The sequence below is a fragment of the Kogia breviceps genome, chromosome 5 (genome assembly GCF_026419965.1).
Source record: "Kogia breviceps isolate mKogBre1 chromosome 5, mKogBre1 haplotype 1, whole genome shotgun sequence".
In the NCBI taxonomy this organism is placed as follows: Eukaryota; Metazoa; Chordata; class Mammalia; order Artiodactyla; family Physeteridae; genus Kogia; species Kogia breviceps.
In genome coordinates this window covers 103120217-103143740 of record NC_081314.1, presented here as the reverse complement: position 1 = coordinate 103143740, position 23524 = coordinate 103120217, and the positions used below count along the sequence as shown (strand labels likewise).

At 38.6% G+C, this 23524-nt stretch overlaps 2 protein-coding genes across 4 annotated transcripts in view; one reads left to right on the top strand and one right to left on the bottom strand.

Annotated features, from left to right (window-relative positions):
• CMSS1 (cms1 ribosomal small subunit homolog) overlaps positions 1-23524 on the top strand; it is a 383345-nt gene that overhangs the window by 42966 nt on the left and 316855 nt on the right. The gene's annotated exons all lie outside the window — the stretch shown is intronic.
• Positions 1-23524, bottom strand: part of FILIP1L (filamin A interacting protein 1 like) — a 309709-nt gene that overhangs the window by 36186 nt on the left and 249999 nt on the right. The window contains exon 1 of one of the 2 annotated variants that reach the window (XM_059064845.2): positions 14227-14486. The exons of the other annotated variant lie outside the window; for it this stretch is intronic. The gene's annotated coding sequence lies outside the window, so the exon portion shown is untranslated. Of the gene's footprint in view, positions 1-14226; positions 14487-23524 lie in introns of those variants that run through there. 2 annotated transcript variants of the gene reach the window in all.

The window sequence follows — 23524 nt, the reverse complement described above, 5'->3', positions numbered from 1 at the left end:
ATAATAGTGCTGTTCCAAGGATCAAGTAAAACAGTCTATACAAAAGCTCCGAGCATACTGCCCGGCACAATACATATCAGTTACCACTAGAAGTAGGAAACTGTACTGATGATGACAGTATAGAAGAAGATCTCAGCCACAATGGGCTGCCTCATGTAACGGTCACCTGGGAGAGACAGAGTCCGAATTCACACTAGAATGAAAGATATGACTCCATAATCTATTTACTGTGATCTATCTTAAGGCCATTCATGGATCTTTTCAGCCATGCACATGGTTTGCTATACTGATTATCATTGGTAGGCCAGGGTTTCTTGGCTTTGGCAGTACTGACATCTTGGGCTGGATGACTCTGGTGTGGGGACTGCCTGTGCATTGCAGGGTGTTTAGCAGCACCCCTGGCCTCTACCCACTAGATGCCAGAAGTAACTCAGCACCCCCAGCTCTGTTGTGACAATCAAACAACGTCTCCCAACATTGCAGAAAACCTGGGGCGGGGGGGATGTCACCTCTGGTTGTAACCACCATTTTAGGGCATAGTTGATTTTTTGGAAAACTTCTGTTAGATCTCTTTGTGTTAGTTTTCTCTGACATTCGTAACTCTGCTTCACTGTTTGCTGCTCAAATATATTTGGGATCAGTATTTCCCATTTCTCTTTTGTTCACAGATCTACACCACAGCACTTCTCCCTTCCTGGAGGAGACATGCGATTCTCCCAAAGCCTCTTTGATGTTCTGCTTCTCTTTCTCCTGTTCTTCATTCCTCGCGTGTAAACGTGCAGTGACATTCTCTGCCGAGATAATATGCTCCTAGACTTGTCTGCCTGGGGAATCAGAGGTGGGGTGGGCTGACGGATGCAGTCTCTTTCTGTATGTGCTACTGCTGGGCTTAGTTTCCATAGTGGAAAATGTGGAGAAGACTATTGAGGATATTTTATAATGTTTTTTGAACATTTCAGAAAAAAATACAAATAACAGGTTGAGGGATACTCAGATTATCTGAGAAAGAAGTTATTTGAAGTTTTCATACTGTTATACACTTAACTTTTTAATTATACAAAGTTTACTTTGCTCAGTTTTAACTCTTCAAGAAAGTCTGAATTTCAGTCTTGGATTTCAGATTAGCATTCCTAAATTTATACCTCTCCAAATATGTATATTAAAAGGTATAGGGTCCTACCTCATCCTTCATCTGCCAGTTCCTCTTCCCCAACTTTTAACCACTGATATTAGTTTCTTACATGTACTTCTATAGTGTCTTTATGAGTAAATAAGCAAATACAAATAAAGATTCTTAGTCTCTCCCTTTTTTATACAAAAAATAGCTTACTATAAACTCTCTTTATCTTTCACCTTGGTTTTTGCAGTTAAATATTTTCTTGGAGATATTTTTTTTTAAGATTTTTTTGATGTGGGCCATTTTTAAAGTCTTTATTGAATTGTTACAATATTGGTTCTGTTTTATGTTTTCTGGTTTTTTGGCCCCAAGGCATGTGGGATCTTAGCTCCCCAACCAGGGATCAAACCCACACCCCCTGCATTGGAAGGAGAAGTTTTAACCGCTGGACCACCAAGGAAGACCCAGAGATCTTTCTATTAGATCAGTGTTCTTAAGCAGGGACAGAAAAAGGGAATAAAAGTCAACATGGCTGCTAAATAAATCTTTACAACTTCATGCTTAAAAAATTAAAATTTACAGGATTTTTGAGATGAAGTAACATAGAGAAACAGGAGTCATACTTTTGCTGTTTTGAATTTTTAATATTAAGATAAATTGTAATAGTAATGTTATTTGATTATAATTTTATAACAACACCTTAACTGATGTATATCTGTTTTTATAACATCTGTGTATAGCATCTGCATTTTCTTAGTTAAGAAACTGAAGCCCAGGAAGACTAAATAATACCATTGTTATGGTAGCCCTGGTACTAGAACACAGACTCCAATTCCCAGTTGCTATCAGTGTGGGATTTAGTTTATAGAGAAAAAGAAACAAGCATACTGAAGGTCTACTCTGTGCCACTTGATCTTACTTAATCCTTAAAACAACCTTATGAGGTAAGTATTATTCCTGTTTTACAGATGAGGGTAAGGACCAAAAAACTAAAATTTAGAGAGGTTAAATAACTACCAAATAGCACAAATAATAACCAAACCAGAATAAAAATTCACTATCTACAAAGCATGTGTTCTTTTAGCTTAACCAGTCTACATGCTAGAAAACCCAGACAGAATACTGACCTCAGAGGAGTTTCCTCTTTCTCCCATCTCATGCTTTTAGTGTCAATTTGTTCATTCATTCCTGCACTCTAGGTCCCTATCCCATTGACTCCCTGACCCCTCCTACCTTTGCTCAGTCTGCTCTAGTCATACCAGTTTCCCTGTTGCTCCCTGAGCACAGTAGGGCCTGTGGCTTTTGTACTGGCTGCCTTCCCAGGGAGCCACTGGACTCTCTCCCCTAGTTCATGTAGTAACACCTTGCATACTATATTTTACTTACTTGATCATTGGCTGTCTCTCCTACTAGAATGTAAACTTCATGTGAGTAGGGAGGTAGGGGTGGGTGTGTTGTGTGTGTGTGTGTGTGTCTGTGTGTTTTTCAGTGACAGGTCAAGCAGTAGTCTGTTTTATTCAGTGCTAGATTTCTAGCTCAAGAATAGTATCCAGTATTTGCTTGGTAGTCGATAAGTATTTGTTAAATATTTGAACAAACACCTATTCTACTTTTGAACTAGGTACCATGTTAGGGTAGAGTGTGTGACTGTAAGCAAAAGACACATAGTACAGTCACCCTCTGTATCTTCAGATGCAGAACCCATAGATAGGGAGGGCTGACTGTACTATATCATTTTATATGAAAGGCTTGAGCATCTGTGGATTTTGGTATCTGTGGGAGTCCTGGAACCAATCCCCCTCGGATACTGAAGGATGACTGTAAGTATTCAGTAGTTCCTTTCCTCTATAGTCATTGAATAACAGTTATCATTTATTGAGGAATTATTATATGCCATGTACCATGCTAGTCCCAGAAACAGTCATAAGAAGCAAGTACAGCAAGTCCCCGACATATGAACCTTCAAGTTGCAAACTTGCAAAGACTTGAATGTGCATTCCATCAGTGTCAGGCGTGAGTGAAACTGCAGCTTGCCCTTGGTCTCCTGTTGCTGACGATCCTTCAGCTCTACCATCTCCCACCTCCTCTCCCTCCTCCAGTCAGTAACTCTTCTTGCCTGTTCACTCAATACCAGCCCCTGTATGCCAGCTGTTGTGCTGTACTATTGTACTTTTCAAGGTACTGTACTGTAAGATTTAAAATGTTTTCTTTATTTTTTTGTGTTTTTTTATGTACATATTATTTGTGTGGAAAGTATTACAGTCTATTACAGTACAGTACGATATAGCCGATTGTGTTAGTTGGCTACCTAGGCTAACTCTGTTGGACTTACGAACCAACTGGATTTATGAACAAGCTCTTGGAAAAGAACTCGTTCGTATGTAGGGGACTTACTGTATTATTATTCTTATTTTACAGAAAGGCAGTTTCTCACCACCGTGACATACATCCACACCTCCTATCTCAAATATCTCATATACCATCCTCTCCAGTGAATTTGTGTGTTATAATATTCTGCCTATGAAAGGCACAGAAAATCACTACCACTTGCGATCCGCTGTATTGACACTGTATTTTCTGTAGGTTCATGGCTACTTTGAGCTTGATCATGAGATATTAGCAAATATTCTCTTAATCATTGTAATAATAAAACAAGTTTAGTCATTTGGCATAAATTCATGATTATTTTTGGATGGTTTAGAAAATTGTGACTTTGCCAGTAATAACATCTCATGTTCCCTAGAGGAGGTGGGTTTGTCATAAATACCATTTCCATAGAACATTTCAAGGAACTTAAAGTTCTCAGAAAGTATTTTTAGCAGGCAGCCTTTTCTCAGACAGACTTCAAGGGCATAATGCTGTATACCCTTAGAAGTGTGTGTTGTATGTGTTTTATCTTATTAAGAATATTTGTATGTATTTCTCTTATTGCAAAATCCATTTATATTTAGATGTTCCTTTTGTATCTTAGTGGATTGAGGAAAACAGAAATAGATTCTTTAGAAAAGCATTCTGATGTAGCTACACAATTTTGTTTTTAATCTCCTTTCATCCTTTTTTTCTCTTCCCAGATCACAGGTTATTTTCATTCAGATATTGCAAATAGATAATTTGGAGGATTAGTATAATTCCTTTCTCTTAACACTTATTCTTTGGTAGGTTGTTTTTCTTCTTTTATTCTCTCTTTTTTAAAAAGTTACAAAGAATATATCCTTTTCCAAATCTTACTATGAGCCAAAAGAAAAGACATTTTTTTTTTAAGCCCCTAGTTCCTGTAAGTCTTTTTTTAAAAAAGGCTTAACTCTTTTATTTGGCTTTCATACTTTAATTCACTGGTGTTCAGTTTGTAGATTTAACATAAAAGGCCAAAGCAGGGAGCAGTCATGTGCCAGAGTAGATGAGTTCACTGGTTTTCACCTCCCTGTAGTCTGGCTGCCTGCACAGAGGCAGCGGCTAACGTGGTATGCTTGGGAAACCAAACGTTTCCTAACTTGTTAGTGGGAAATTCAGACTTCAGAAACTTAGAAACCACAACAACAGAGGCTTATGTTTTATGTGACTACTGAAGTCACACAATTTGCCATGAGAAACAGGCTAGATAGGAGTCCAAAGAGCATAAAATGTGAAACATTTTGATCCCTAGAGAACTTCCTTCTTTTTCCCCTTCCATTTTAGCTATAGTAAATCAGTAAATAAGGAGCACAAAGGAAGTAGAACATTGAATACCATTAAACAGTATTTGGAGGTCAAGGCAGCTGGAAGATGAAGGTTGATGTTTGGCCTGACTGACTGCTGAGCAAACAGTGAGATCCTGAACCACTGGATGTAGGATGAACATCCTCCATCTACCTTTACGCACTTTTCCTAGTTCCTGAGGGTGACTGGTTTCTGTCTCCTAAATGATGTTTTGGAGAACTAGAGTTTGGGCCATATGTAAAACTTAATTACAGATAGGTGGGAAAGTTTTATTCTAAAATCTGTTGGAATGTAACTGACCATTTTTCTTGTGGTCTTTGCATGCCCTCTTGCATACATTTTAAAAATTAAAATTATTTTGGTCATCTAACCTTGTTTAATTTTCCCTAATGAACAGTTCAGAGCATTTGGGTTACATTTTCCTTTTCTGCCACTTCTTAGCATTGAGAAGATAGAAAGCATGAACACAGAGTTTGATCCTATTTTCTTTCTCTAAGTTGGGTTCTTTTAAGATGAATGTGTTCTAGAGAATATTTATCTTGTGTAGTTAGGGGCAATTCCATCTTAAGATGTTACAGTGGTTTGCAACAGGCCTGCTAGTGGTGAGAGCAGTGACTTAATACTTTACTTCCCTTGGCCCTGGGCCTGTCTGCAGCTGATTTTGTCCCTGCACAAAAGTTTTACCCATTTAGTTATGTTTATCAGTATGAGAAATTCTGTCTGGAAAAAAATTGATGAAAAGGCTATATAGTATACCTTGTGTATGTGCTATATGAATACCCATCCATTTTTGCCCTGACCATATCTTACTTTTGAATTTTAATTAATTTTAAGATTTGAATCTTGAGAGAGGGCAAACTATTTCACCTTTGCAGTAGTTGAAAAAAGCGTTGTTGAAAAAAGCACTGACTTCAGTTTCCCTCACTTTTAAAGTTTACTCATTCACAGCTAAAAACAAAGAAAAAAAGCAAAACCCCAATTCTCAAGCAACAGAAAAGCCACTTTCAGAAGAGCCATGTTGGACCAAAATCTGCCATTGACTTAACTCTATGACCTTGCCTCATCTACCTGTTACCTCAGCTGCAACATGGGGAAAGCAATACAATTTTGTCTCTAAGGTTTACAAAGCCTTTAATGATCCTCAAATCTCAGTTCCAGAGGATAAAAACCACTACCAACCTTTAAAGTCCTTTCCCTCCCTTCTTTCCTATATAGCACTATATACAAATTCACATGTCAAAAATATATTCCATTCTATCAGAAGAGATTTTATGACTCGTCAAGTCTCAGTGGTTCATAACTATACAGGAACCTTAACTGGAATTTCATGGGATTCAGATTTATTTTTGGTTCTTTATATGTCAAGCATTTATTGTAGTTCAAGATTATAAGTGTGCTGTAAAAGTACAGAAGTAAATCTTTTTCGTGTCTGACGCTTAAAATGTTATGCTAAATTGAAAGTATAATTAAACTGAAAAATGAACACCTAGGAAGAAGTATTTGACTAGTAGTTTCTGAAAGGAAATCTTCATTGTCTGTGGCTCAGATCTAATATAAGCTTAGCCCATGTTGTAAGATTTGTCTCACCTATTTGTTTTATATGTGTGCCTCTCCAGCATGGTAGGACTTTCCAGGTAAAACAGGGAGATTCCAGGCCAGCTTTTAAGACTTTTGCTCTCCTTGGTCCTTTACTCAGTAACTTGTTTTTTATTTCAGGTGACGAAGCCTTCTTTAGGAAAGCTCATGTGGGTTTCTCATAGGAGGGATTCGTTTCTAGCAGGGAAATCAGGATAAAGGATAACCTCACTTTTCAGAGTGGCTGAAGTTAAGTACTAGAGACATAGATTTTCTCCACTAAGCTTAATCCTGAGTTCTTAACTCTCCAATAAGCTTAAACATGAGTTCTTTGGGACTGCATCCTACAAAGCACCTCCTCTTTGGCCCTGAGACAGCCCCTTGTGCCTCAGCCTGGAGGAACCCAATAGCACCAAATGATGATGGAGCATCATTCTTATGGGCAGACTGGCTTAATACCTAGAAGAGCAATAGATACCATTTACTGAGTGTCTGCTGTGGGTCTGGCATTGTGCCAACTGCTTTATCATCACTTTTAATGTTCACTTTAAGGACTGAAATAACAATGGAAGTCCAGGTTGTTCTAAAGGCCAAATAATGGAATTTAAAATCAGACTTTGGGTGTTCTGAGGCTGGATCAAGCCTTTTTTCTCTTTTTACCTCATATTCCCTTTTCACAGTAGACTTCCAAGGGATACCATCATTTTTTGGAATGCTACATTTACATTTCACTTTCCATCTTCTCCATGAATGTTCCCTAACTTGTCTAACCCTGGCTGGTTCCCCTTTCTGAGTTCCCACAGCCCTTACAGTTTTGTGACACAAATACTCTGTATTGTTTTATACTACTTTCTAATTTGTTATATTAGTTTTGCTCTTGAACTAACTATAAGCTCCTTAAAGAATCTGATACCTCTGTATTCTCCACATGGGTCTGAACTTGGTACATACTTGATGACCAAATGATTTGAGAGGTGAGAAGACCCATTTCTTAGGAGAACATAACTCCCTCTTAGGCTGAATGATGCCTACAGTTCTCAGAATTTACTCTAATTATTATGAGAGCTGAAGAAGGAGAAGTAGAGTTTTGTTTCTTCTGTTCTTGTCACTTTTGAGGAGGGAGAACCATTCAGTGAAGTGAATTCACTTGGAGACAAATTTAAATAAGTCTGGATGGGGGTAAACTAGCCAGAGAATCTTAACTTTGCCTGTGAGTCTTTGCATCTTTGCTCAGCCCAGTGAATTTTATGAGACCGTAAGAAGACTCTTGTGAGGCATAATTTTAGGGGAGATGAGTAGAACCCCAGCCATTTAACAAAGTTGTTCTCATCTTTATCTAAAAGACCTCAGTCTGCCCCATATAGGCAGTTGTATGAAAGCCTGAAGGCTAATACTGAACCTCAAACATAATGTGATTCTTTTAATAAAAAGAGTGTTTAACTCTCTTGATAATAAATGAATTGATATTATTTTTAAAGAATAGATAATCTTCTCATTTGCAGCAAAGGATTACTTTATACAGAACTCCATAGAGTGATTCACCTCCTCTGCCATTCCCAATTAACTGACTAACAAGCCAAGGCTAAGGAACTTGCACAGCATCTCACTGCAGGCCATTTGTCTTCAGCAAGAAGGAACTTTCTCATGGTCTCCCCTAGCTCTTAGGCTAAGCAGCTCCATCCTTTTCTTCAAATGTAACAGCATCAGTCACTTAAGTCTTATCAGACCAAATGTGATGAATATTTTACATTCCTCTTATAATTTCTGCTCAGAGATTTGTTTTTGTTTTGATTCACTTAAAAGAGAATTTTTTAAAGAGAGAGAAAATTTAGTTCACCTTTAAACTTTTGTTCCAAGACTGGTGGGCCATGAGATATGATAAATCTGGCAGATTTACTCCTGTCAGAGTCACCCATCTTGAAGGTCTGAGCTCATCTTTTTTTTTTTTTTCCTGAGCTCATCTTTGCGGCTGCTCTTGGTAGGATGATTTGGAGCTCTCACAGGCTCAAGGGCTATAGTTACATGAATTTTGCCTCTGGCTTAAGAGTGGACTTTTTTCTCACATTCTTCCCATTTTCTTTAGCTGACTTGTCTCTCTAATGATAGGATCAGGAGCTTATATTTTTATATAGTCTTTGACTCTACGTGATCAGAGTTCCCTCAGAGGTTATTGTGCACTATTCTATCCTTACCCAGTATTGAGAGATACTTACAGTGGATGACATTGTTCCCGTTTTTTATGTTAATGGAAGCCAAGGCTATAGGAGGCTTACGCAGAGAATGGATGGCAGAGCCAGGAAGAGTAGAACTTGATTTACGAACCATTATTCATACACTTTAGTCTTAGCATTGAGGTAACACTATTTGTGCATATCAATTTAGTGTCACTAGTAAACAAGCTTGGAGACTGACTACATTTTTGTTGTATTTTTTAAAAAAAACAGTCCCACATTGTTTATCTTTATTTTTATATACAGCTGACCTGTATTATCTATATTGCTTGATCAGTCAGTTCATTTAAAAAGAGCCCGAACAGGACAGTGATCAATGATTGAAACCACTGTGCAAGAGCTGCTGATGATCTTAGCCCTTGTCATCAACACAGTAGGTGTAGCTGTGTTAGTGACATGGTGTGGTGTGTGGAGAACTTAGTTGCTGGGCTTGTTGTCCTGCCTTGTACTTATAGCACAGTGTCTGGTAGACACTCAGTAAATGTTTGGTGCTGATGAGGAGTTACAAGCCTTAGGCTGGTTTCACAGGTTGACACTGGCGTTACCTAAGTTTGAAACTATAGAAAAATTCTTCCTTTTCTGTAAAACCTGGCAGATGAATTGACTACCCACAGAAACTTTGGAATCAAACTATATACTCGGGAAAGGGCAATCTGCTAATTTCTAGTTATTGCAAGGACAAACTGTTTGGACCCCATGAGTGCAATTCCCAGGCGTTCAGCTGAGGCACAGAAATTAGGGAAAAACAGAGGAATACCCTTCATTAAGGACAAAAACACTGCACTCTGCTCTTTCATATTTTGCTTCACGTCCATTCTTGCCCCGGGGCAATTCACCTGGTACTCTTTCACCATCTTTATTCTCATTATTTTGGGAGGACATTAAAGTGAGGTAGATGGAGGTGGGTAGACAGAGAAGCATCTGACTTGAAGTCTTCCTACACAACACATACTGTATAGTAAAAGCAGATTTCACTGCCTCGACTTCATCTGAGCCTAATTTGTTTTCTGGTTTCTGTGTTTTATATGTCAATTCTACATGGTTACTTCAAATAGTGGAAGAGACTTGTTTTGAGCTCCTGAACAAAATCTAGAAGAAGGGGCCCTTCCTAACCCACTGTTTCCAGAAATACTCTTTTCTTACCAAATAAGAAGCTTCCAGGGTGTAATTTGTTCATATATTTATCCAGTACCCTTCTTGGCCTGGTGACATACCTACTAACTATAGCTAGGTCTTTTTCCAGGTGCTAGGGATAAAGTTGGTAGCAAAACTGACCCTCAAGGAGTTTACAGTCCAGGAGACAGACTATAAACAAGCAGTTAATGTATAATTTAATGTCATGTAGCAATGCATGGTATGAAGGAAAGTAAAGCAGGTAAATATCTCCAGGAGCTTATAGCCCACAGTGACTTCCTCTAAAGTTTTTGGGTGGGTTGTTTTAACGGCACTGAGTCACTGAGTTTTGAAGGGGAACCTACTAGCTGGGGAGGTCTAGGGAATGCAGAATGCTTGTAGTTGGAAGATGCTGCGAAGAGGTCACTTGTCAAGTTAGTGGATCAGACGTAAATGGCTTTAACTATAACTATAGAGCATACACTCTTTGCAGGGCACCTCTCAGCTTTTAGGCAGAGAGTGAGCTTTGCTGCCCAGAGGACCTTTAAGTACATTTATTATTTGTTTTCTTTGTCCTCCCTTTATCACCTCTCTTCCATTGTAGCCTGGTTGAACTGTATTGATTTTCACCTCCCTCCTTTCCCTTTGTCTTCTTACTGCTTCTACTAATTAACAAGAACTTTGAACCTTTCTACTTTCTTTTTCTTTTAATGGGTTTTATATTCAAATTAACACCTACAGTACCAAGGCTTCTTCTGGGACTTCTGTTCTCATCTTTTCCTAACATTAATTTAAGGAGAAACCACAGGCTATAGCCTAAGAATGCAAGGGGCCCTGGCTCTGCCTCTGAGTAGCTCTGTGTCTCTGAGGTAAGTCGCACTGTAGACATCAGTTTCTTCTGCAACATGAGGCATTTGGATCAGATGGCCTCCAAGGCCTCTTCTAGCTATAAAGTTCCGTGGACGTTCCCTGTCAGGTTTGTGTCCGTGTGTGTGTACACCCTCTGGGGCCTGGGGCATCCCATTGTCCATAAAGAACTTACCAAGGCACTTCTCAAACTCACATCTGTGGGACTGAGTGTTTGCTATTCTGACAAAATATACACTCTTTTACTCATTAATGACTGTGCTCTAGGCTAGAATCGGTAGTTACCGTAAACTTCTACCTGTCCCAATGATAGCTACACTTACCTACTTACTCCTGCACATACCTCCTCACCCATCCCCCCACACACAAATGTATCATTTCCTAAGCTAGTCATTTAAAAATTATAATTGTATCTTTAAGAGTTAATCTTATTTTGGAACCACTAGGGCATAGGAATGTGAGGGTGATCAGACTGGAGAAAAAATGCTGCTAATGTTTTATCCTCTGTTCTTGGGCTCAGAATGAAAACTGCTGCTCTCCTATCTAATCTGCTAAATTAGAATCTCATGGAACAAGCATGAAAAGGGAGTCCTTCTCCCATATCTGAAAAAGAACCAAGCAACTTTCCTTGGAGAGCCTTCCCCACTTTTATTTGCCCAGCTTTCCCAGTCGGAGGTAATGTTAGTGCAGAAGAAGGCCAGGGAGAGAGAATCTCAACTCTGTTTTTGAAAAGAGGAATGTAAGAGGGCTTAGAACAGTGTTGGTGATGATCTGCTAGGAATTAGTGTACCTCACACTCGAAGTAGAAACTGACTGGCCAGAGGAATTTCTAAAAGTCTTTGCAGCACACATTAAACATAAGTGATTGAGTTGGTGGCCCTAGTGATGGCAAAGGCAGCCATAGAAATATTTCTTTGAAAGTTTGTGATGCTTGCTGAATATGCAGAGTCTCTTCATTTTTAAATCCTTATTTAAACATAGTTTACAGAAACTAAATCAGTTTATATTGAAGCTAAGTTCACAGTCAAATGCAAATTAACTAAACTCTAAAAATCATTTAAAATTAATGATATGCCCAAGAGGATAAGGTGTGTTAGATTTTTCAAAGATAATGACTGGCTGTGTGGGTAACATCTCAGTTCTTGAAGCAGGTTGAGACCAATATTGCTTTACATCCTTTGATTATTACTTTACAATATCGGCTTTTATAAACAGTTCTCTTCCTGCCCCGCTTCCTTTTTCCCTTTAATAGGAGGTTGTATTTTTTTTTTTCCCTTTGCCCTGAAGCACTAGACAGAACATGACCTAAGAACAATTAATGGAATTTTGTTCTTCTCCCCCATTTTCACTTTTTTTACCTCAAAATCCATTTATTACCAAAGGCACTTTTTTGGAGGGGAAGAGGTAGCAGAGAACCCTAAAGCAAAGTTCACAGCATTTTGAGAAAGCAGATTAATGGGAATTCCCGCAAGTGGACTTGAAAATTGAGAAGCTCTAAGCTTATTTGTATTTTCATATTGACTGTTACTATAGACTCCATCACAACATTAGGAAAATATCACAAAAATACCAGGGCTTAACGGGTAAGGTTAATCACCATAGAAAGGTAAGTGAATTTATTAATTATAAAATTAATATGTGCTTTATCTGGAGATGTAAAAATTCATATTCATTCAACCCAAAACATTTTTTCCATCATGTAAGTTATCCCAAGGACTAAGAAGTGCTCACTGAGAGCCCACTGTGAGATAATGTATCCACAATAAATCTTTTTTAACTTTCAATTTTAAAAGGGGTTTTAATGGGCGATTGTTCTTTGAACTATGCTTTAAAGTGAATAAATGGAAAAAAAGTGTGGACTGTTGAAGTGTGTCACTTAAAATTTTGTTTTAAAAGTGATGCTTGCCTGTTTTACAAAAATAAAATGCAGACTCTGGGAAACAGCTGTTAGGGCTTTGATAGAGGTTATGATTTTCAACAGTTGAGCTATAGTTTATGGTACAGATGGTACTTTGGGTATAGCTGAAACAATAATTGATGGTTTCTGTTTCCCTCCTCCTCTATTAGATTCAAAAGAGTCGAATACCTTTTTCCCAAGATAGGAATTTTTTCAGTTTCCAATTACAGCCTATATCAAATAAACAACTTTTCTATTGCATATTCTGTACTTCTCCCCAGTAACCTGGGTGTTGCCCCCTCTCTTATCATTATGGTAGGGCTTCCCTATGTTTGAAATAATAGTTTTGAGGAAATGCTACTTCTCAGTACTAACCTGCAGTTTATAAAGCCTATCTTCAGGCCAAGTAACATATAATTTTTCTTTTAGTACACTAAAACCAAAGACTTGCATTGCTTCAAACAAAATTAGCAAATAAAACAAAACTCCTGTGAAGCAAAAATGGCAGGCACTAATGTCATATACTTTTAAAAACTCAACCACAGAAATTACTAGAAATACAGATATATCCCGAATTTTGAGCAGGTAAAAAACTATGTTTCAAATGATAAGTAAAACATAGAGACTATTTTAAAAGGGAAACAGTTCTTTCACACATTTTTTTTCTTAAGTTTGTTTTACAACATATGTTCAGACCAAATAATGTTTGAGTGATAAATCATTTTTTCATCTCCTATTCCAGTGTTTTAAATTTGACATAGCATATTTTATTTTTAATTCCTTTGCTGATTTTTATTCTGAAAAGTAAAGTAAAATATGTAGATTTTCGGCAGCTGCCAGTGGTTCAATTATCATACTATAAGGGTTCGTTTATAGCAATAGTCTATTCAGGGTTTAGATGTAAGGAATTATGGTTCAAAACGCCACTGATTAACAAAATTCTTCTATAGGCTTTACCTTTTAAATTAGTATTTCTACATAATAAACTATTGTCCAACAAGTTACTGTAGAGGAACTAGCTTTATCTTTAATTTGCATTGCAGTTTGTCATTTACCCACTGACTGGAGTCGAAGTAAAGTTAGAACTCAACACTGAGTTACTTTCTTGTCCTAATTAATTAACATTTGCTTTTAAGACAGAATAGCGTTTGTAGGATTTTCTGAAGCTTAAAAAGTGCTTTACTTTTTAAGTTAGATTCATCCTAATTACAAGATGTATTCCTAACAGGGGTTTTTTAGAGTTTTATATGAAGATTTACAAAAGGGGGAGGGCATGGGCGGGGGGGAGAACAAATCCACTACCTTGTGGTAGTGTTTCGCACTGTGCTCTTGTAAGAAGACTTAAAGGAGTTTGAGTCCTGGGAGAGGTAAGATCAGGAGATAGAGTTGTTGTAGCACAATATACTCTCCCCACCCTTTCCCCAAAGATTTCTCAATACAGGCAGGATACCATGTATAGCTTACTTGGAAGGCGTCTGTAATATATAGTCATCCCTCACCTCTCTACATTTAAAATTAAATCCCAAATCTGTTTTCTCTGTCGGAGAAAACTTTTCAGTTTTTTCAGGTTTTGTGTGAGTTGGGAAAGGTTTTGAACCTAGAGTTCATTGGACGCGCTTTTCGAAACCTGTCTAGTTCGTGATGCTGATAACTTTAAAAGCCACCTACAGACTGCCTAGCTCTCAGACAGCAATCCCCTTGCTGGAGCTGAGCGGCTCTCCCGGGCTTACCTGAGTTGCCTGCGCCAGGGCCGGGCGGGGGCCGCAGTCGCGCGGCGCTGCGAGCGGGCTGTGCGCGCTCCGGGAGTCGCCCGAACAATGCGAGCGGGGCGCCGAGCGCGCCCGGCCTATGGGCGTTACGTCACTGCGCTGCCTTATAAGGCACTCCGCGTGTGCGCCGCGGGCGGCGGGGGCGCCGGTGACAGCCAGATCCGCGGCGGCGGCGCTGCATCGCGCCCTGGCCCCGCCGACGCTCGGACCTCGGACCGTGTGAACGCACCGTCGGTCCCGGCTCCCCGCGGAGGGGAATGGGCGGCGGGCCGGGGACGCTGGCGCCCTCCTGCCGGGCTGATCGAGTCATTGGGGGTCAGGGTTGATCCGCTTGTAACTTTTCTCCCTCTGGGGCTCTTAAGCTTCTGTTATTGCTTGGGATTCTTAAATACACATCATGTTATTCGTATTTATACTTTAGTAAATACGTTTTTGTTACGTTCGTTTTTTTGCTGCTGGGGAAGAAGGAGGCAGAGGGAAGCCAGAAGTCTTAGTCTCCTTTTTTTTTTTTGGAGACATCTCCGGGAGTGATTTAGACTTCAAACCTTCTCTTTCCTCTTTGTAAAGAGTAGGGGTCCTCAGAGGATAGTATTTTATTTCCTGATGATGTAACTACCAAACAATTCTTCAAGTGGTGATGGGAAGGCCAGATGAAATCTTATTTTTTTCAGTGTTTTTCCTGAGAGAACCTCCTTGTTCCTCATTTATGCATGCCTGTGTTTTAACGAAAGTAGTTGAAACTAATCAGTTTATATGGCAGGGAAAATATTTATTAAAGAAATTTAATGTTTTGTGCAGTACTTTCAAGACAAAGTATAAAAATAGAACTTTAGAACCAGTTTTAATTCATCTGTTCTTTTCTACCAGCACACAAAATAAAACAAAATAAAAAAGACCTGAGAAGAAAAAAGAAACTGACCAAATATGACTGAATTAAGCCTGTTACCCTTTACTAAGGGGCAGATTTACTTGTATAAATACTTTTTCTTGTAAATGAGAATTAGCCTCCTAAATGCTTTGCACATCAATAAGAGAAGTAATCTCTAAAGTCCTAGCCAACTATATGAATCTGCTAAGTAAATTAGAGACGTGGCTGCCTCATTTGTGAGTTTCAAATAAACTGAGTAGTTTAAATAACTTGAGTCTATTTAATTTTTAAAATTACATTAAAATAGGATTGCTTCCTATTATAATGTACATGTCTGTAGAATTATTGTTTCCATATGCTTTGTCAAACAGAAATAATGAAAATAGTCTGCCTGTTTCTTTTCTCTAGTGTGGAGTAGAGAAAGACTGGTTGCAGAAAATTTATAGTTAGCAAAAATGGCATGGAGAAAAGATGCAGGGCACAAAAATAAGCATGTATCATCTTTAATAAACTGTGGGCTCACTTTAACAGTTCTTCTAGATCACTCTACCTGTCTACTGAGAAATGTATTAAACTAACCCCTGCTTTTTGTATATACTGTTTTAAGAGAAGTTATACTCTTCAGCTGAACTTAAGTTTTAATATTTCATTTGCAGTTTCGTATTAACATTTTAGATGTTGGTTTGTTAAATGCACTTATGAAGTGTATTTAAATATTTTTAGTCTCCTATGCTTGCCTTGTACTGATTAAATATCCTTTGAGATTTTTATACTAGCTTTGATTTATTACAAATGAGATAAAATGACTGTTATGAAAGTTGCATGAAGCATAAACACCTGAATCTCAGCTCCAAACTGGTAACATAAAGTACCTCTACCCAAAGCTAGCATTTTTGTAATTTGTTCTGCCTCCTTTCCCCTCTGATGGATACAGAGGCTTCCAAACATTTGACACTACCATTTATTTCTTTCTTATACGTTTGTACTCATGCTTTGCATTTATGTTCATGCTTTTGACTTCCCAGTTTCCCTGTAAATATGTCAGTATTATTTCCTCCTTTTCTTTAGCTGAAGGAACTGAAGACTAGAGAAGTTAAATGGCTACAAGACTTGTCTAGGGTTCTCGAAGCAAGAGAAAAGAAGATTAGTACTCCTACTTCTGAGTTCCTTGCCTGTGCTGTTACTCACTGAAGCACTGGCCTCTGAAACAGCTATGACTCAGCGTTCCAGCTGAGGTCATGGTATGTGGCCACTCTCTTCAGGAATCAATAATAACTCTCATTTATTGAGCTTTTAGTTCATACCAGTCACTGTGCTTAATGTTCTACATGCACTCCATCATTTAATCTGCATAACACATTTTAAGGTGGTTTTATCCATACTTTTCAGATGATGAAACACATTTGGAAGGGTAAAATTGCTTGACCAAGGTCACACTGCTGGTAAAGTAAGGAAAGCAAAAATTTGAACCAGTGTTATTATATATACAGCCTTCGTCTTGTCTTCTTTTAAGGATTTGCTTAGAATCTCTCAGAAGTGTTGCTAGTAAAGAAATATTCTGATTTAACTGAGAAGTTTGTGTCTTTATTTTCCAGACTGATGTTGAATTAGGAAAACTAAAACTCACACTCTTCGTAGGCCAGACACCAGAGCCACCCTGACTGTATGCTGAATAACCCTAGGGAGTGTTGTTTACATTAGAGACATAGTGGATTTGTATATTTACTAAGATAGATTTCTTGAGGATGTTGGCAACATGTTCTAATAAAGTTGGAATATTATAAAAATTCTCCAATAGATGAAAGTCAAAGGTCTTGAAGAAGCAGAATCTTTATCTAAGTGACACAAGGGCACCCTGGGTCTTGTATTGCTCACTCCAGCCAGCCATTGGCATTGTGCTCCACTGGCCACATGAGTAGATGTTTATCTCCTTTCCTTTTCCTATCAACGTTCTCTTTGCAATGCAATTTTTGTTCTCTTAGCTTCTGACATATATTTATTATGAAAAGAATAGGGTTATGACGATTGTGCCTCAGTCTTGGCTGAGAAAGTTTTACTTTTTACTGAAAATTTTACTATTCAGTTGCTATATGACTCTTCTCATTTTATAATCAGGAATTTCCTACAAATAAGTATACCTGCAAATGAAAGTCCTTTCTACAATTAGTAAGCTGAATTTATGGTCTAAATCAGCAATAGCTTTAAGTTATCATTTGGAAATGGCACAAGGGAATTTTTCTACCAAGCTAATTGCTTTCTAATGCAGAAGAAGGGTTTGTAGGTGACAAGGCTGGAAACTAGGATGTATCCATTTGATTGAACGGTATGAGGTCTCTTTTGTTAGATAGCCAAAAACAGTTGAATATCAGCAGTTTCCCATGGTTTAAGCTATTGCCAGGAGGTTATTACAATGACCACAGCAACCAATGTTAGTAGTAGTGTCCACAATTATTTAACTGTCTTAAAATAACATTAATGTGTTACTAAGCATGTCAGAGCCATTTTCTCTTTGTGAAGTGACTGCTCGTATTTTCTTTCTTGTCCTGTCTCCCTGCCTTTGTTTCTTCTTGTGACTGGCAAAGTCTTTTGGTCATCTGAATAAGTGCCAGAGAAGCAGTATTCATAATTAGCTGAACCTTTTCTAGAGCCGCCCACAATTTTCATTATTGGTTCTTTCATCAGGTAAGTGGCAATGTGCACTGCTCTCTGGAAGCTCTGCTGCAAGCTTTGGGATGGTAACACTCACTCAGCATGTGACATGTTTGCTCCTTTGCGTCTAAAAGAGTATATGTGGAAACACTATAACATGCAAAGAAAAACAGCAATTCTTATTATGGGTGTGGTGCTGTTATGAGAAGCTGAACAGAGTGGGGATATAGATCCAGGATGGCATGGGGAGAGGCAGAATGCTGTGGTCCTGCATTGCATCAGCCTGCAGTTGGACTGGCCAGAGTGTGAGCCTTTGATGCTAAGATATTCCTCCTGACAGAACATTCTAACATCTCACGCACAGACTTCTTGCAAAACGGCTTTGCCTCTGAGCATTGGGCAAGCCTGTCGTAGATGTGGAACTGATCGCTTCTCTGCTTCTACACAATTTTGGAGGAAGGCTGAAGAGACTGAGCACCACAGGTGGGCAACTGTGGAACATAGAACCAAAAGGAAAGTCTGAGGGTGAAAGCAGCTTCTCTCCATGCCAGGGACAATCAGTTTTCTAACCTACCTCTTCCTTTCACTCTTCTTTCTGTTCCCCAGGTGATATGTGCCTCGCTCTGTACACATAAATGCCTGCATGAAATATACCACATCCCCAGGCAGCACAGCACTTACACTGTGCACCCAGAGCTTAACCAGCAGTTAATGGGCTGCAGTGAATTTGAATTTACATACAGACTGTCTCACTCTTACCTGCAGCCCAGATCTCCTGTCCCAGGCCTCCATAGTCCTTGACGTTTCCAGAGGCTCCTCAACTATTCCTATTCTTACTTTAGCTGACTTTGATTTTATAAAGGTACCAATCCCCTTGAGAGTTAACTTGGGCTGATAGCAACAGTGTCAGTGGTAATGTCAGGGAATGGGAAGCCCTTTATTAACATTAAAATGAATGCCATTTTGTGGCTTTAAAAATTAACTTAAAAATAGTTCAGTGCCCATGTCATAATTTGGAAAATGCAGAAAAGTTGAAAAGACATTTTACAACTAGTTCTACCACATGAATACTGCCAACTATTAACAATTCCATGTAATGTGTTTCCTTTTGGTCTTTCTAAGCATTTGTAAAGCATAATTGTTTTCATACTTTGGGCCATAATTGTGTATTGTTTCTTACTTTTTACCTTTTTATATTAATGTTCCTGGCTTTTCTATAGACATTGGGTCATTTAAAAGCATATATTTGCATATTTTCCCTAGAAATGGTGGTCATAAAGCCAACCACTGACATCACCATGGTTTTTCTTCAACAAGGAAGTCCATACTTAATGGAGACCCTTCTGTTGATCAGAGACCTCCTATTCTTGGTTTATGTGGGATGCTATGAGTTGACTATGGGACTCTAGTTAATGCCAGTAGTGAGCAGAATGACTTGGGGAGAATGAAGGATTGATAATATGACGCCATGATAAGATTATTACATGGGAAGCAGGAAAAGCCTGCTATTTAGGTCCAGTCCATTTGCTTATTTATTCCTATAAACATTTTGTGTTTCCTTGGTAACTAATAATAGTTTTGGGAAATTGTTGAACTCACAAGTATTGCTGCAAGAGTAAAAAAAAAAGTCCTCGAATCACAGAAATTAGATGGAAAAGACCTATTAGGTCATCTGCTTTGTCCCTTGCCAGTACAGATTGTTCTTAATACTTTGTTCAATCCATTTTTTTAAAGGGACCTTGTAAACTAGTTGGTACTCCGTGTCTTTTTTAAGTAATGCGTTTTAAAAGAAACTACTCTGACAGCTTTTTCTGTATAGTTGTGGAGCTTGATTTCAGGCTAAATATTTTTGGAGGAAGACCTATGGGTTCAAAGTACAATTGGGGACTTTCCTGGTGGCGCAGTGCCAATGCAGTCGACACAGGTTTGATCCCTGGTCTGGGGAGATCCCACAAGCTGCAGAGCAACTAAGTCCATGCGCCACAACTACTGAGCCTGTGCTCTAGAGCCTGCAAGCCACAACTGCTGAAGCCCACGTGCCTAGAGCCCATGCTCTGCAACAAGAGAAGCCACAGCATTGAGAAGCCCTTGCACCACAACGAAGAGTAGCCCCCACTCGCTGCCACTAGAGAAAGCCCGCATGCAGCGACAAAGACCCAACACAGCTAAAAATAAAATAAATAAATAAATAAATAAATAAAGTACAATTGAACAGGTTTTTTAGTTGGAAGCCGTTGGAACAGTTTAGAATGTTATTGGAATAGTTGGCCAACTAAGGGTGAAACAGATGGGTGAGTTGAATTTATGTTTTCTTTTATCATTGGAAACTCAAATATAACAATGCATGAGGATAAACTTTTAATCATATAAACTCATTGAAATGGATCTAGAAGACCTAAGGAAATAAAGCATTTAGGAAGTAAAAAAAAAGTGAGAGTAAAATGGTTCATTCTAAGGTTATTTTTATGAAAGAGACATTTTATGCTCTTCCCTCCTGTCCCTGATTCTGCTTTGTCCATTATTTATAGTTGATTATTACTTGATGTGAAGGTGTCTTCTAGTTGTAAAATCCTTTCCCTCAGTCAGGCAACTTCTTCCAAACCCCAGAAGGACAGAATAAAGCTATCTCACAGAGCAGTCAGTGGTGGTGTTATAGACTAAATGCTTCACTTTCCTACATTATGGCTAAAGATGTCTCCACTGGGGAAAATGACGCAACAAATTAAGAAATAAGAAATGTGCTTTGAGTTTTATTATGAAGGCTAATCATTTCATAAAATCACATTTTATAGTATAAAAGGCCTTAAAAAACATCTACTCTGCTTATTACCACTCTTTGTTCTCCCTTTTTAAGTAGATGGGATAATTGGATCTCAGAGAGGTTAAAAGGACTTGCCCTAAGGTCAAACTGTAAATTGCTGATCCAGCCACTATGTTTTATGGGTCTGCATGTCTCTGCTGGGAAACATGAAAAGTCAAAAATGGCTAATTAAACAATGTGATTAGAATGTGTCAAAAAGAATGTGTCTGAAATCCTAATTAATATTAGTGTAATGTACCTAGGTTTATACCAACTATGGAACTAATTTGGAACATTAATTAGCAAGTTATCCACTTTATGGATTAAAAATGCAATATTTTTGTTGCATTTCTTTTATTTATTTTTTAAATTTTATTTATCTATTTATTTATTTTTGGCTGAGTTGGGTCTTAATTGCTGCTGTGCACAGGCTTTCTTTTTAGTTGCAGCGAGCTGGGGCTACTCTTCGTTGCGGTGCGCAGGCCTCTCATTAAGGTGGTTTCTCTTGTTGTGGAGTATGGGCTCTAGGTGCACGGGGTTCAGTAGTTGTGGCACATGGGCTCAGTAGTTGTGGCTTGCAGGCTCTAGAGCTCAGGCTCAGTAGTTGTGGCGCACGGGCTTAGTTGCTCCACAGCATGTGGGATCTTCCCGGACCAGGGCTCGAACCCATGTCCCCTGCGTTGGCAGGTGGATTCTTAACCACTGCACCACCAGGGAAGCCCTGTTGCATTTCTTTTAAATTAAAGATCTGTATATCAACTCAAGCCACCAAGATTGGTAATGGGTTGACAACTCTGGTCAAAAATTTAATGGAGAGATCCGAGCTTTTAAAATTATTTCTGTTATTTAACAGCATTGTCTTGTATGCTTGCCAACTGGTTATTCTGTATATGAGAAATCCTTTTATAATTTATGCCACTAGGCATCCAATTTACATCATAAAATACAGGTTCAGGAGGGAGGTCAAAAGTCTTGTGTTCACCCTGAAATTGAAATCTCTCTCTCGAGTGAGAATTTCAACCTTCTTCTGGGAGTTGGTGCATACACAGTCAAGTTGACATTAGAGCTGAAGAGCTCCAGCGATTTGTTACTTCCTCAACAAGTCCATTCCATTCCGAACTAAAGATTGGCTTTCTGACTTCCACTGACATTCCTGATCTTTCTGTGGAGCCATATTGAACAAATACATTGCTTTGACATGACAGTTTTTTAAATATTTGAAGACAGTTTGTCCTCAATCGTCAGCTGTTCCTATTTGATATAATTTGAGTTGTTTCACACCCTGTGTCTAATGGTTTGGTGCTCAGAATGAACAAGTTACTTCCAAGTATAGTTACTTCCCCTTTATAGACTTACAGACTCTCTCTGTATGTGTGTGTGCGTGTGTGTGTGTAAACCTAAATTTTCTTAGCACTTTAGGCAACCACATCAAACTACTGTGTCATTGAGCTTACTGATCACCAGCCTCCTAATGAACAACCACACACCTAAGTATTTTCATCATGCACTGCTCCCATGATAATCTGGGTTAATCACTTCTATCCTATGTTGGTTTTGTTTATATTATATCTTTGTTATAATAACAACAATAATATATAACACATTTATTGTTTAATGGATGCCATGAACTGTATGCTTTACATATAATATTAACTTTGATCCACATAATGACCCTGTGGGATAGATAACTGAGGAACAGAGAGGTGAAGTAACCTGTGCAAGATCGCAGAGGAAGTGAAGAGTGGCACCAGGGTTTGAATTGCAGACTGACTTCAGCAACCTCTGGTAGAAATCATACTCAATGTCTTGTAGTAAAATTTGGTCTTGGGGGTAAACAGTTCTAAGCCTGGAGTCATAGAGCTTTGTATCTCTCCTATCTGCCACCTAGTTCATTATGCTTGCACCGTGGGATAGTAGGGTGAGAATGGATCTTGGAGATCACCTGGTCAGCTTCCCTCATCTTATAACTGAATAACTGAAACTGAAACTCAAGCTGTGCAGTAGCCTGTTCAGGGACACGCAGATGGGGCAGAGCTCAGGCCAGTGTGTGGTGCCTTTTTTGCTGCAGAACTCTGAAGTGTTTCTGCTTTGGACAGTTTCTTCTCTCTCTTTTCTGTTCTCCACCCTCCCTTCCCCTCTTCTCTTTCCTCCTTCTTGTCTTCTTCTCTCCCTCTCTAATTATTTACGGCACTATAAGCATCAAAACAACAGTAAGTAATAGAAATCACATTGAAAGGATCACTTAAAAATCCTACCATACTGTGTTTTAAACTGTTTTCATTTATTGCCAACTTCTGAATCTGTATGTTCTTTATCTTTTCAGATTATGACATAGATTTAAGAATCCTATCAAATATATTCTTAAAATCCCTCTGACTTAAGTTTCATGGTTCAAAGAAGATTTAAGGAGTGGGAAGAGAAGGGAAAAGAATTGCTGTCATTTATTGAGAGCCTAATATGTGGTGATTATTCTGCCCAGCCCTCTACCTTGATCTTTCAAACCTCCTTCCCTCTCTATGAGATTCTATATGAGGACAAGCACAATGCCCTGCACATAGTGGGCATTCCATAAACCTGCTGAATGAGGAAATGACTGCAAAGAAGTGCTTTGGATCCAGCAAGAAAAAGAGATGATGATCGTGTACACAGTACTCCCACTCATTGACTGTTAGCTTTTTGTCTATTTTCTGTGCCATTTATTTCATATCCATGGAGCCAAGTGTGTGTGCAGGATACTGTGGGATCATATTTGCAGTGATAGATTTTGGCCTTGTACTTTTAAATCAACATGATACTGATTAATTCTTGATGTGGAAACTATTTTTTCTTCCATTTAATCAAGTTTCTTTAATTTCCTTGATCACAAATATTATTTGCTAGGGAAATTTCCCCATGGGGGTGTATTTAATCATGCAAGTAGGGAAAAGTCTGTCAGGACAGTG